Here is a 14,666-nt window from a genome sequence, read left to right as displayed (position 1 = left end):
TTCGATACTAAACTAACTATAACTTTGGTATAAAAAAAAAAACAATTAAATACCTAAGCTAATTCTAATACTTATTTTACAAATTGAACAAGTATAAGCATTCTAACTACGGACTTAAGTCTAAGCTAACCTCAATATAAATTAACTAAAACTTAAGATAAACTATCTACACTAATAAATTTTTTTTTTTTAATATACAAATTTCTATAAAGAATTTCATTGGATCATAATTAAAAAACCCAAAACTAATGAATTAACATTAAACTATATTTAATGTAGACTAATAGCCCATAATTAAAATTAAGCTAATCTAACCATAATTTATTAACAAAGATAGTAACTAATCCCAAAATGACAAGACAAAATTTAATTAATCCACTTGACAAGTGGATTTCCCCACACACCTACCCTACTCACCCACCCCTAAACCCCCATTCCCCAAACTAGCCTGGGCAGATTTCTAGCCTCTCCACGCAGATCGAGGTCTACAAAGCGCTGCCCAAGAAGGCCCTGACAAGGGTACGTGAGCAGTACAAGGCAGCTCGCAAACAGCGTACCCTTTCAAGGTAAAGGCAAGAGGTTTTAAAGTTGAAAACCACTTAACCAAAATTTGCTCTAACACAAGCAATGACCTAAGTTAAGACAAGGGAAAAGGACGTCAGCCATGTTATGATGGCTTTAATTCATAAATGCCCAAGCTAAAAAAAAAAGACAAAACAAAGGAAAGGGGTAGATGGGTTCTAGGAACAAGGGGGGGTAGTAATGCAAAAAGATTTATAGGTGAGATCTAGGGTAAGATAGGATAAGATTTAAGCATGATGATACTATAGTTATTAATATTTATATTATTGTTTATTTTTTTTGAATTTAAATTTGGAAACAAAGGATCAACAAAGAATATTCTCTGTTCCAACAAGAGAGTAAATTACTTCCCCATACAATTTCCAGCATCCTGTAAGTGGGTATTTGATAATTTTCTTCTCTTCCTCTCTTGAAACTCATTGTATATTTCTTTGCAACTATATTAAAGCAATAGGTGTATACATTCTCTTATAAGTTTCAGCTCTATTATTTCCATGAATCCTCAAATGGCCATGCATTTTCAATGAATCCACATTTCTTGAAATAACCATCTACACATTGATTTAACTGTCTAATAAGCTGATGGATCAACATTGGAACAACAAGATGACTAAACTAGTCATAAGGCATTTGAGACAATAAGAGAGATCAAAATGATAATGCTCCATTTCTTTTGAAAGGAGTATCAAAATACACGAAGTTATTTCTCTATCATGTTTCAATTTTAGTTTGGATCTCTTGACGTAGTTCTTTCTATATGTTCTTGCAAATTTATTTTCAACACAATCAACCATGAACTAAATCATTTCAAACTTGATAAAGACACCATACATCACAAATTGAATCATGTATAATTGAACATCATTGTTGCATCTTATCTTTGATACACATTCATATGACAACATAGAATACGAAAATTTTAAGAGAAGTAAATTTACTCAATCACTTATTTTATTATCAACCTGATTCAAGGCTCAGCCGGGAAAGAATCAGGAAGAAAACCCAGCTTCGTTGCCATATATAATAAGGTTTAACAATACAATTTACAATAGGATTTCAATCCCAATTTTCAATAATTTCATCAAATTTTCTTCATGATCCAAATCAAGGAGTTTGTAATGTCTTCTAAATCTCATTTCAAGAACTGTGGAGGAAAACAATAACTGATCGGGTGACAACCAAGTAGAACCAAAAGAACATCAAGCATGCATAGTCATACATGGTTTACACAATAAGATTCACAGTGGATGAAGACTAGGGAGAGGTGGATTCTTCCAACTGGAGAAGTCAAGCACAACACCAATTCAAATGCCCAATCGGGGCCAATAACCAAGAACTTCCGTTCTTCCATTTAAACTTGCCATACTCATACCAAGTTTGTGCTGACGGGTAGGGGCCCATAACACCCTACCCTTTATCCCTCTTCTCATCCTGAGAAGAGACTCTACACAGGTTGGAGTCCAACTAAGCAGACCTCTCCCAAAATTGGTCACTTCTGCCCTCTCCTAGGGTGAGTAATACCAAAACACCCATGCAAGGAAACTCAAAATTGCAAACATAAACAAGAAAGGAAAACAACCAAAAGAAACAAAGTTTTCAAATCTCCCCAACATACCCACAACCATACAACAGTAAAACAACAACAAGGTAACAAGAACATGAAACAAAACACAAAAACTGAATAATGAAGATGGGAGTTTCCTACCTTCTCAAAGAGGTGATGGCAATGAACAAATTTGAGTAGAATATCCCTCCTTCCTTCAAGCTTCAAGAAATCTTCTCTAAATGTAGAGATTGGGTAACCCCCACTAGACCAAGGAAGGCCTCTAAATAAGCCTCCAACTCAACCACCCAAAAGGAGCAATAACTATTTCCACCCACTAGCCACACTAGAAACTCCTAACTCAACCTACACCTTGGTTAAACTCAAAAAGGAGGTTGGGTAAGACAACTCATGACAACCACTTGCAATTTTCGCACAAAGGCAAAAAGGGACTTTTTGATTGCCCTCAAAAGTCAAAGCTAGGGTCTTAGGGGTTGGAAAAGACCCCTAACCCTACCCATACCCTTAGGTTAGAATAAAAACATGTTTTAAAGCCTTAGGGAAGAGGTTAGAGTCAAATAAAAATCAAGAGATAAAATAGGTCTATCTAACAACTCTAACTTGCAATCTAGCCCTAAATCAAATTAGGGATGACTAACCCTCATTAAGAATCTAATAGAAAATTGACACTAACTTGAAACCAAAGGTTAAACAATTAACCCTAACCAGCATACCAAAGCACATAACATTTTACGAGGGTCAAGCGACACTGAAAAAACATAATTACGAACAATAGGGTTTCCAAATTTTAGCACATGGAGATCAGTTTTGTTCCTCCGTGGGGTTTCTCGGCTAAATATCTACACTCTCATTGCACACATCAGTAGTCCTGAAAATCACATGTATATAAACGTATATGTGTCAAAAAAATTCATAAATTAAAACATGCATCAAATAAGAGTTTCTTCATCCTACATAATTCTTAACCATTGAAATATCTTGAATCAAATCTCAATTTTACTGATTTCGTCAACATACATATACATGATCATTAAATGACAATCATTAAATATATCTGGAAATAACATCACACAACATGAAATAATAAAATATGTTCTAAGCATCAGATAATGTCTCGACATCTCGAGTCGCGGATAACAAAAATAGTAGTAATGTATCACTATGCTACAATGGGTCGGGGCGAGGCCTCACATAAATAAAATGTGGTAGTTCTTACTACCAATTCCTTCTCTTGAATCCTAATAACTATTGTGGTACTAGAGATGACAAATCAATTATTTTCTATCCACTCTAATATTAAATAGGTGTAAAAATTAACAAAAATAAATATAAAGTTTGATTCTAAACACCCACCCAAAAATATCATATCTCTAATTTAGAGAATGAACACTAAAAGGAAAGAATGAGCACTAGAAAATATTAAAAGAAAAACAAAAAATTCATGTAAACTTTGTGTTTGCTAGATTTGTAAACTCCATGTGAGTCTTCTTAAAAAATTAGAACATAAATAGTTCCTCTAGAAAATTCATAAAACAATAGTACTTATACATATTGAACCTTCAAAGGAATTGGATAAATTAATTGATGTTATTAATAAATGCTTATGAATTTGATAAAAATATAATACTAATATCTGTGATGATGCTAGACAAGTAGTGTATTTTGTTGGTTTATTTCTTTAAATGAAAAGCATCTATTGAGTCTCATATATTAGACTTTCCAAGAACATTAAATTAACATATAAGAAAATGACATGTTTTGAAAAGAAAATTTTCTTAAAATGTGAGAGAAAAGTAGAGTATTATGAAAATGGCTTAATCATTTTTATTTCTTGCTAATCAACAAATGATTAGATGAAATGAAATGGGCATGTGAGTAGAAAGAAACTAGAAAGACATTGTGTATAGATGAAGGTATGAAATGGATAACTTTGGAGTACTCAATACAAACAATCATTATTTAGTATGCACACATATCATCATTCAAGAAAGAAAATAGAAAGAAATTATGTATAGATGAAGGTGTGAACTGGACAATTTTGGAGTTCTCAGTATAGACACTCGGGTGAATGCACAAAGATGGTGCAAAAAGGGGGGTATAAGTGGACACCTTTTTTCTAAAATTAGGTAAACCTAAACTTGATGAGACATTTGAGAGTCATCCACTAAAAATGAAAAGATGTGTAAAACATATCAATTATATTACTTTGGATCTACTTTCTAAATGACTAGAGTTTTTTACAAAATGGATAAGGTTAGGTGGGTCAAACCCTGTGCACATGAAAAATAGTTCTTCATTTTTTTAGAAGTTATGTATTTTTTTAAAAAAATTTATGATGAATATTTTTTTTATGAATTATTGAACAAATTATATCTTCAAATTTTGGTACCTGTTTGTGTGTTTCACATAACTTGCATCAAAATAATTTAAAATGGATTTTTTTTTCAAAAATGTGTATATAATGAAGTGTAGAACAATAATTTGTAATTTCTTTTGAATTTGGTTAAATATATCAAAATTTATTTTAAAAATGGTAGACATATGTCGACGAGGAATGTCAAGGCATTGGTAAAATTAATTAAAGATTTTAATGTTGATGTTCAAAAATAGAAAAAAAATATGGTTAGAAAGCTAAGAAGACATGTAAGATTATGGATTTTAGAGATACCCACTTGCCCATTAGTGTACCTGATGAAGAAAAAGATGAGAATTCATCTTAGAAGATGATAAAATGTCTAAATGAAAAAAATGGAGGGAAAATAGTCTCCCAAGCCTTTGGGTCATTTCCCTAGGCTATGACCAAGCCATAACCCGATCGGGTTATGAAAATAAAAAGTGCATTCAGAACCCAATCTGGTTATGTATTACTACCACACCAGGGTAGATTAAGGAAGGGAGTGAGGGAGAGAGAGAGAGAGGGAGAGATCAAGTTATGTATTATAGTACACAAGTGTCTATCATATCCCTAATCCTTCTCTCTCTCTCTCTCTCTCTCTCATATCCCCTCTCTCTCTTTCTCCTATCCCCTTCTCTCTCACTCTTTCTATCAAATCCCTTACCCCCCCCCCCCCTCTCTCTCCCCCCTTCTTATCAATTAATGGAATCTTAAACCAAGATCCAACGAAAATATTATTGGTAATCTCTTTAGAAATTAAACAATCTAGGAAAAACATTGGTGGCTTGTAAATTCCTCAATGGTTTGAATAATGATTAAAGACATTTCATCTTATAGCTAGGATCCTTTAAGAAATTTGAAATTTAGTACATATAAAAAGTTATTGAGATAATTTATCTTTCTTATACCATACAATAAATTAAAAAAAATTATGTTATGTACAACCCAAAAGTATATAGTACCAAAGGAAAGATTCATCTCATAACTTCTTTCCTTTAATCAATTTTAAAAACAAGAAATAGCTCTTGAGAAAATTGATCCCTACAATACCATTTAATAATTTAATAATTCATAGTAAAAGAAATAGAAAAGAAAAATACTCTTAGTAAGGAATCAATTCATATGACATGAGATTGCATAGAACTTAAATCTGCATTATATATGATATGTCTATAAACTTTACCAAAAGAATATATATCTCCATTGAATAAACTAAAAGTTTATGGATGAAATAGATCAAGTACAAAAGTAAATTCTTAACAACCATTATAAAAAGTCAATTATTTTTAGAAATAGATAATACTGAGAAGGGGCGGGGGGGGGGGAGGGGGTGAATCAGTATTTCCAATATTTTTACCCACAACTGAATATTATTAATTACTTTGTCATATGCATAAGAAAATAAACCAACAATGCTGAACAATAGAAACAACCATATATAGAGAGAGATTATAACACCATATATTGTTAACTAGGGAAACCCTGGCAGGGATGAATTCCACTAGATGATTCACTATATAAAAGAATCTAGTTAAGGATATTGACCTTGTTAGGAGTTTATGAAGAGTGTATAGTGTCTCAAGTCCCTATTAGGAGACTAGGCCTTGTTAGAAGCCTCAACCCTATTAGGAGCTGGTAGATCATATATAAATGTGTGCAAGAAGATCCCACTACCGGATAAGTGCACCAAGTTGTGGTGACAAAAGGGGGGTATAAGTGGACACCTTTTTTTTGAAATTAGCAATTTCTAAACTTCAACAAGAATTTGAAGATAGTTACACTCAAAATTTTAATATATGACAAAAACAAAAGTAGTAGTCCTTTGAATCTAGTTTCTAAACTACTATTTTTTTTTCAAAATAGTTTAGTTTTAGGTCCTCAAAAAAGGTATTCCAAAAAAACATAACATAGTACAAAGTGTGCCCCCCCTAAAATTTTAACTTCTTTTTTTTGAAATTCGTTAATCGCTCTAGTCAAAAGTGACGTAACACTATGTAGTTTATCCCAGATTTTTTGGGTAATTTTATAATGTGTATTTTTTTCATGAATTTTTTAATTAGACACATCCCAAAAATGTGAAATATTTGTCTGCTCCCCCTAGAAATTATTGAAAACTAATCTAAAATCAAAACTTCTTTTTTCCAAAATGTGTAGGATGGAGTCTAGTTTTAAAAAAACTAAGTTGTTGCAAATTTTGATGAACGAGCTAAAATCTACAACCCAATTAGTAATTGTTGGTTTTTAACAAAAAAAAGACATACATTCAAAAGAAATTATAGATGAAAGGCTTGCAATAGTTCAAATAAAAAATAAATTATATGGTTATATAGCTAACACAGAGACCTACAATGTCATGTAACCTGATTTTATTGATGCTCAACCATTAGAAAACTTGAAGGAGAGCACACAAGAAAAATCAATCATTTTTTTTATGTTTGCAGCAAAACATATCTCAAACCAGTTTACGGACTCCAAACCTTTGGGTTGGATCCCCAAGGAAAAACCAAACCTTAGGCTTGGTAGAATGCAAAGCTTTAAATAGCGTGTGTACCCTATAGTGCATGCGCACTGTAGCACACACACACTATTTAAAGCTTTTTAAATTTAATTCTTAATAGCATGTATGTGCTTTATAAAAATTTTTAATTATGAAAAACACGTATGTGCTATAGTGCATACACACTATAGCACATACACACTATTTAAAACTTTTTAAATTTAATTCTTAATAGCATGTACGCGCTTTATAAATTTTTTAAATTTTGAAAAGCGTGTACATGATATAGTGCATACACACTAAAGCACATATGTGCTATAGCATGTATGCACTATATCATGTATGCGCTTTTCAAAACTAAAAAAAAAAGGTGTCATCTTTTTGGCACCACAACTTGGTGCACTTACCCTACCCTAACATGCAACTATACAATAAGTTCTTCAAGAGAATAGGTATACATACAATACTGGATCACTTGTTGTACTTCACAATACTTCTGATTGTTAGTTTTTCATACAAGAATGATTGCACACATATCAACTTGCATCATATCTCACATAACATTGCTTTGCATCACATATCATAATATCACATTCATATTCTCACTCTTTAACTTCGTGATTGAAGTTCTTTGCTTATATCAAATATATTAATAATTTCTTCCTTAGTCGGCTCACATATCATCCTTAGAGTCAGCTCAACAAGATTAATCAAAACAATTCTGCAAGTTGTACAAGTCAATTTGTTGGCATGCTCTGTTCTGCACTGTGAGGTATCTACATTAGTATTTCTTCCATAACTTGAACTCAATTGATCATACAGACATGCACACTGGTATGCATCATCAGGATAATGATAATGTCATGCATCTAGGGTTAACTGTGCAAGAGAATATTCCAAAAGAATATTCTACTATCAACAAATCTTGTCATGCTACTCTAATACTATCTAATACTTAGACAATTTTCCTTCACAAATAATTATGACTAAACTGCAAAAAAAATATTGCCATAATGACAACCACATATCTCACCTTATTTGATTGATTGGTCATATTGCCAACAATCTCTCCCTTTGTCATTGATGGCAACATTTTGGGAAAATTGGTTCCCAAACATGCTATCATACCAATCAATGTAAATAACCATAACATAGTAAAAACATTATATTCATGTTTTGAAAGGATTACATCCCTTATAACTCTGATTACAAAGTTTTCTTAAAGAAAAAATTACTACTATACTTCAAAATATAACCATATAATTTATAATTACAATTTTCCTTATTTTTGCCCCTTTGACATCAATGAGATAGGTACCAATAAAAGGAAAAACCCTATCAAAATCTGAAAGCTACATCAAAATTTGGAAAAAAAATCATTGAAGTTAGTCTTCAACTATGCAAGGTGTTTCTTCGAACTATCCTTCAGTGCATCAAACACACTGATTAGCACACATAGAGCATATGTGGCCAACTCTACTGTGTTCAAATCTATAGCCATAAACTTTTCATATGAGGTTGGCTGCCAAGTATTCCTCCAACTAATTTTGTAACAATGTAATCTGTGGGGATAAATGGTCCCTTAAAGGAGTGAATCTTTTAAAAAATTTCTCCTTTTATGCTTGAGTATCCCTGATGCTATAATGAAGTGCTTGCATTGTATGCTCAATGATTTCTAACTTTTGATTTTGTTTCAGAAAGTTATCAGTGAGCATCTAAAGCTCAGTTACCTTCTCTTGATTTGCTCATACAAACTATGAAGCTAAAGGTATGCCATGTTACACTTAGCATATATCTGCTTCCCTTCCTCCATACTTTTCTTTAATGCCTTAATACATTCATTTAGAATTTCTATATCATTCCTTATATTTGTATACATTGTATTAAGAAGTTTACCATCATGGTCAGTTTGTGCTTGAATTGTAGCCATATTGGTAAGTGTTCTAAAGTTATTATCAAAGGTTTTACACAAAATTACCCCTCTCTGTTGGATATCTATAGGTGCGTCAGCAAGACTTACTATCTTTTTCAATCTATCCAAAACTAAAGTTAGAGTCTTCTCAATAGACTTGACATATTTCTTCTTTTCAAGAATTTTATTTAAAGAAGATATAAGATTTTGTGCCTCATCTAACTGTACTACTGCTACTATGACTATTGTTTCTTGTGTAGGTGGTGTAGAGGGTGTTACTTCTACTGTTGCTAAAGACATACTTGAAGTAGCTACTTCAATGCTAGGTTCAATTTTCTTTGTAGAAGTTGCATCTTCTTCCTTAGGCTCCTGATCTTTTTATTCATCAGATGAGCTGCTGTAATCAACAATATTGCCAACAATGTTGGAACCAAAATCTTTAAAAGGGTCCTTAGTTTTATCCACTATCACATTGGTGTCATCCACTTGAATAGATTCATTTCCAATGGTAATATGTGGTGAATCACTTGGAATTGGTGTTTTAGTTGGTTGCTTAAAACTGTGAGGTGGACTGACTATAGTAGGACTTGTTTCCTCTAGCTGTGCACTCTTTTCAAACTCCTTAGGCATAGGGCTTTGTTGGAAATGATTGAAAAGATCACGAATGAAGAATAATGGAACTGGTAAAGAATGTTTTCAATCATTGTTTTGTCATTGATGTCAAACTTGCTACTTGCAGGAATGACAATTGCTTCAGTGATCCAAGTACTATTAATTGGAAGTGATCAAGAAGATGTAACTAGAGTACCTAGAGAAAAGGTTGAAGTTATGATGATGTAATGAAGTATAAGGATCAGCTAAGCCATTGATGAAATAGTGTATTGATGACATACTCTAAGACACAAGGATTAACTAAGTCCTAGTTAGAGCCGAATAGATTTTTAGTTGAAGCCAAGCAAGTTCAATTTTAGTATAAGCCGAGTGATTAATCAGATGTCGAGTAACACAAAATCCTTCAGGTGTCGAGTAGTAGCAAAATATAATGGGTGCCGAGTAATTTTTCAAGTGTCGAGCAAAGCCAAAATGCATTAGGTGCCGAGCGTTAGTAAATGACATTAAGAAGCCGAGTAACATAGAAGGTGTTGAGCATCAGTAAACCAATAATGTTGAGTTGCTGCATTATTTGTTAAGACAAGATTCACCAGATCAGCAATGATAAGGTTGTTATAGCAAATTTTGTGAAGTAGTTGGAAGTTATGAATGATGAGTAGATGTCACAGAATTCTATGTAATCCATGCAAATCAATCCAAGGCAAATGCAAATGGATTCATCATGAAGTTTCTAGAAGAAACAATTTGGAGGGAAAAAAATACCATTTTATCAAGAGAAAATTAAGATTTGAGCAAAAAATTAAGTACAGAACTTCTTTATAAGGAGTTATAGGTCAGAGATCAAATGCGCATGCAAGAGAGGAAATTGGTCATAAGTGTGATCATGTGAAGAAGCCTAGAGGAGTAAGAACAGAGCATCAAGACTTTGAGTTGATCAAGTGACCATAGAGATTGCATTGGCATACTGAGTGGAAGAACTCAAGGAGACAGATCTTGAAGGGTGAACAAGCTGTCTGCATTGCAAAGGAAAGAAGCCAAGCAAAGAAGATAACTTAGAAGTGATCTAAAATATGCACAGTGAGGGTTGCAAATTTGTATCAGGTCAAAACCCTTCTAATAATTTCTTACCATTGTATTAGATATTGAAACCCTACATTGGTAGGTTAGCTTAATAGCTAGGTGGATAAGCCTCAGGAAAAGAATAGAAGATCCCCAGGAGAAGGATAAAGAGATCCTTAAGAGAAGGATAAGAGATCCTTAGGAGGAGGATAAGAGATCCTTAGAGAGGGATGAAAGATTCTTTTGAGAAGGTGACTGAAAATCCCATGGACTTGGGTGAGCCTAATAGCTCTATGTAAATCCTTTAATAGGGTAGCATTCCAAGTTGAATGTTCTCAAATCCTTTAACAAGGTCACATTTAACAATGTGCTCTAGCCTTTAACAGGGTAGACCATCAGAAGTGGTTGAAATCAATTGCACAGTTATTTTGTGGGTATCATCTCCACTCCAGTTTTACCTTCTTATTTCTAGAGGGTTTCTAGGTTATCAAATCCTTAGTATTATGGTGTGATGCATGCTTACTTTTCATGGTTGTTTAATGTTCAATTGCATACATGATAATTTCAGTTATGTGTCATAAAGGATTTGTAGAAAAATTTTAATTGGACATGATTGGATCTTGGATAAATGATTCACCCCCCCCTCTCAATTATTCTAAATAATTCTAATAATTGGTATCAGAGCAGATTGCTGATTTGTTTCAAGGTACTAGCAGCAAAAAGATCAAGATGTCTAAGAGAGAAGTTTCCAAGATAAACAAAGACAACTTTGTTGCATGGAAAAGTTGATGAAGCTACACCTTAGATCAATAGGAGACTATGCATAGACCTCAATCACAGTTGACCATGTAGACAATGTAGGACCTCTCACTGCAGATGACATGAGCAAGAAGAAGGAGCACAATCAAGCAATGTTAGATATTGCTTCAGCACTAAGCTATGCCGAGTATGATGACATCAAAGAATGTGATACTTCACATCAGATGTGGAATACATTATCAAGAATCTATGGAGGAGATGACAATGTCAAGAGAGCCAAAAGAGAAAGTCTAAGAGGAAAATTTAATGATATGTAAATGGAAGAAGGAGAGAATGCTACTCAATACGGTGCAAGGATGAAGGAAGTAGTCAGTGCCATAAGAAGCCTAGGAGGATAGTTAGCAAAAGAAACAATATGTAGCAAATACTTGAGAACTTTGCTTCCCATCTATGCTATAAAAGTATCAGCCATCCAAGAGCTAAGGTGTGTACCAGGCAACATAGTGACATTTGAAGGAATAATTGGAAGACTACTACCTTTGAGTTATCCAACTTTGACAACTACATCCCAAAAAACTTTGAATCTACATTCAAAGCTAAGATGACGATAAAAGACAATGATGAAGTGCAAACAAAGAGAAAAAATGGAAAAGAAAAGTATGTATCTAGTGATAGCAGTACTGATGAAGATGATATAGACCAATTGGAGGCATTACTAGCAAAAATATTTCACAGAGGAAGAGGCAAATTCAAAGGTAAGCTACCAATCATTTGTTTCAATTGTAATGAAGTTGGTCACATTGTAGCCAGATGCACACAAAAGAAAAATTACAAAGATGGAGGCAACTTCAAGAACAAGAAAGAGGAAAACAAGGACTACAAAGGTAAAGGCAAAAGATGCTACATTGTTGAAGAAGACTCTGACAAAAATGATGATGAAGTAGTCTATGTGGCTATGAAGGATGAATCAGATGAAGAAGAAGCAACTACCCTGGTAACCTACATGAACAAGAATGATAGATGGATCATAGATAGCAGATGCTCTCATCACATGACTGGAGATAAAAGTAAGTTCATTTCTTTTACTCAATATGAAGGAAATAGTGTTAGATTTGGTAACAATGCACCGTGTCAGATCAAAGGGAAAGGTAGTATCAAGCTTATTGAAAAAATATCATGTGATAATGCATACTATGTTGAAGGCTTGAATTATAACTTGTTAAGTGCCTCACAGTTAGGCAACATAGGATGTAAGGTTGAATTTGGAAAAAGGAATTGCTAAGATTTATAATTCTCAAGGAAGTCAAATAGGAAAAGGTGATCAGACTAGGAGTAATTTGTTTTACCTTGACATGGAAGATGCTTCTTGTCTTATTGTTCAAACTAATGATGTATGGTTATGGCATAAGAGGCTATGTCATGTAAATTTTGACAATCTGATAAGCATCAACAAGATGAAGAAAGTTAGAGGACTACCAAAGTTGAAGAAGCCTGATAACATCATATGCAAACAATGCCAATTAGGGAAGATGAACAAGTCAACTTTCAAAAGAAAGACTTATACTTCTAATGAATAATTAGAGCTAGTTCATACGGACTTGTGTGGTCCTATAGAAGTACAAAGCTACAAAGGTGACCAATATATAATGCTATTTGTAGATGACTATTCAAGGATGATTATAGTCATGTTCCTAAAAGAAAAATTAGATGCATTCTAAATGTTGAAATGGTATTTGGCCAAAGTTGAGAAAGAAACTGGAAAGAGCCTAAAATGTCTCAAATCTGATAGAGGAGGTGAATTCACATCAAGAGAATTTGAAGAGTTCTGCAATGATAGAGGAATCAAAAGGCAGACATCAACACCTAGGACTCCACCTCAGAATGATATAGCAGAGAGAAGGAATAGATCAGTTATTGAATGTGCCTAGACCTTAATGATGAAGAAAAATGTTTCACTCAAATACTAGAGAGAAGCTGTAAGTACTGCAGTCTACACACTCAATAGAGTTCAAGTCAAGAAAGGTACAAATGCAACACCTTTTGAATTATGGTATGGGAATTCTCCTAATGTAAAATATTTCAAAATATTTGGATGCAAATTCTATATATATAAAGAGTCTAGGAATTGAAAGTTTGATGGAAAGAGTGAGGAAGGCACATTTCTTAGTTATTCTACTAGAAGCAAAGCTTATAAATGCTTGAATGTTAACCCTAACAAATTAGTAGAAAGCACAAATGTAAAATTTGATGAGCTTGCAGAAGTAAAAATTATTGAAAACACCAAGAAAGCAGAGGAATACAAGAACTTTGTATACTTTTATGAAGGTATACCTAATGATGGTGAAGTTGCAACTCAAAATAACCATCAACAACAAAATCTAGTATCTGCCGAGTCATAGACAATGAATGTCGAACATCAAGCACATTTAGAAGCTAAGCTGTAGAATACAAAAAATGTTCATTCAGACTCTAAAAACAGCCAACAAGGATAAAATGAACAAGTACCTAATGAAAATATGCATGAGGATACAGATTCTGAAAGAGACAACATGTAGATAAGGAAAGCACCTGTATTGGCAAAGTATGTGAAAAGACATCATCCTGCAGATCAAATTATTGGAAATAAGGAGGTAAGACCAATAACAGGGAATAGACTCAGAAATGAAACATGTCTACTTAGCAAAATGGAACAAAAAATAGTAAGTGAAGCCATAACAGATGATGACTGGTATAATCCTTTGAAAGAAGAAATAGAACAAATTGAGAAGAACAAGACATTGACCTTAGTCTCAGGACCAGCTGACAAGAATGTAATTGGAATCAAGTGGGTGTTCAGAAACAAGTTAGATGAAAAAGGTGAAATCACAAGGAACAAGGCAAGAGTAGTTTGCAAAGGGTATGCACAAGAAGAAGTACTAGATTATGGAGAAATTTTTGCTTCAATTGTTAGAATGGAAGGAGTAAGGACCTTACTGGCATATGCAGCCTTTAAAGGATTTAAAGTCTATCAAATGGACATAAAGTCCACATTTTAAAATGATATACTTGAAGAGGAAGTCTATATAGAGCAACCAAAAGGTTTTGTTGATGAAAAGAACAAAAATAAGGTATGTAAACTACATAAAGCCCTATATGGATTAAAGCAAGCCCCTAGAGCTTGGTATGAGAGACTTCACAAGTATTTGGTGCAAATAGGATTTGAAAGAACTGATGACAACAACAACATGTACATCAAATCAGAAGAAGGTAAGGATATTCTTGTATCTGAAATATTTGTGGATGATAT

This window comes from Cupressus sempervirens, chromosome 1 (assembly GCF_028749045.1).
Source record: "Cupressus sempervirens isolate cs-2001-9-10 chromosome 1, ASM2874904v1, whole genome shotgun sequence".
NCBI lineage: Eukaryota > Viridiplantae > Streptophyta > Pinopsida > Cupressales > Cupressaceae > Cupressus > Cupressus sempervirens.
The sequence above is the reverse complement of the archived record's forward strand: the minus strand, read 5'-3'. Positions refer to the sequence as shown.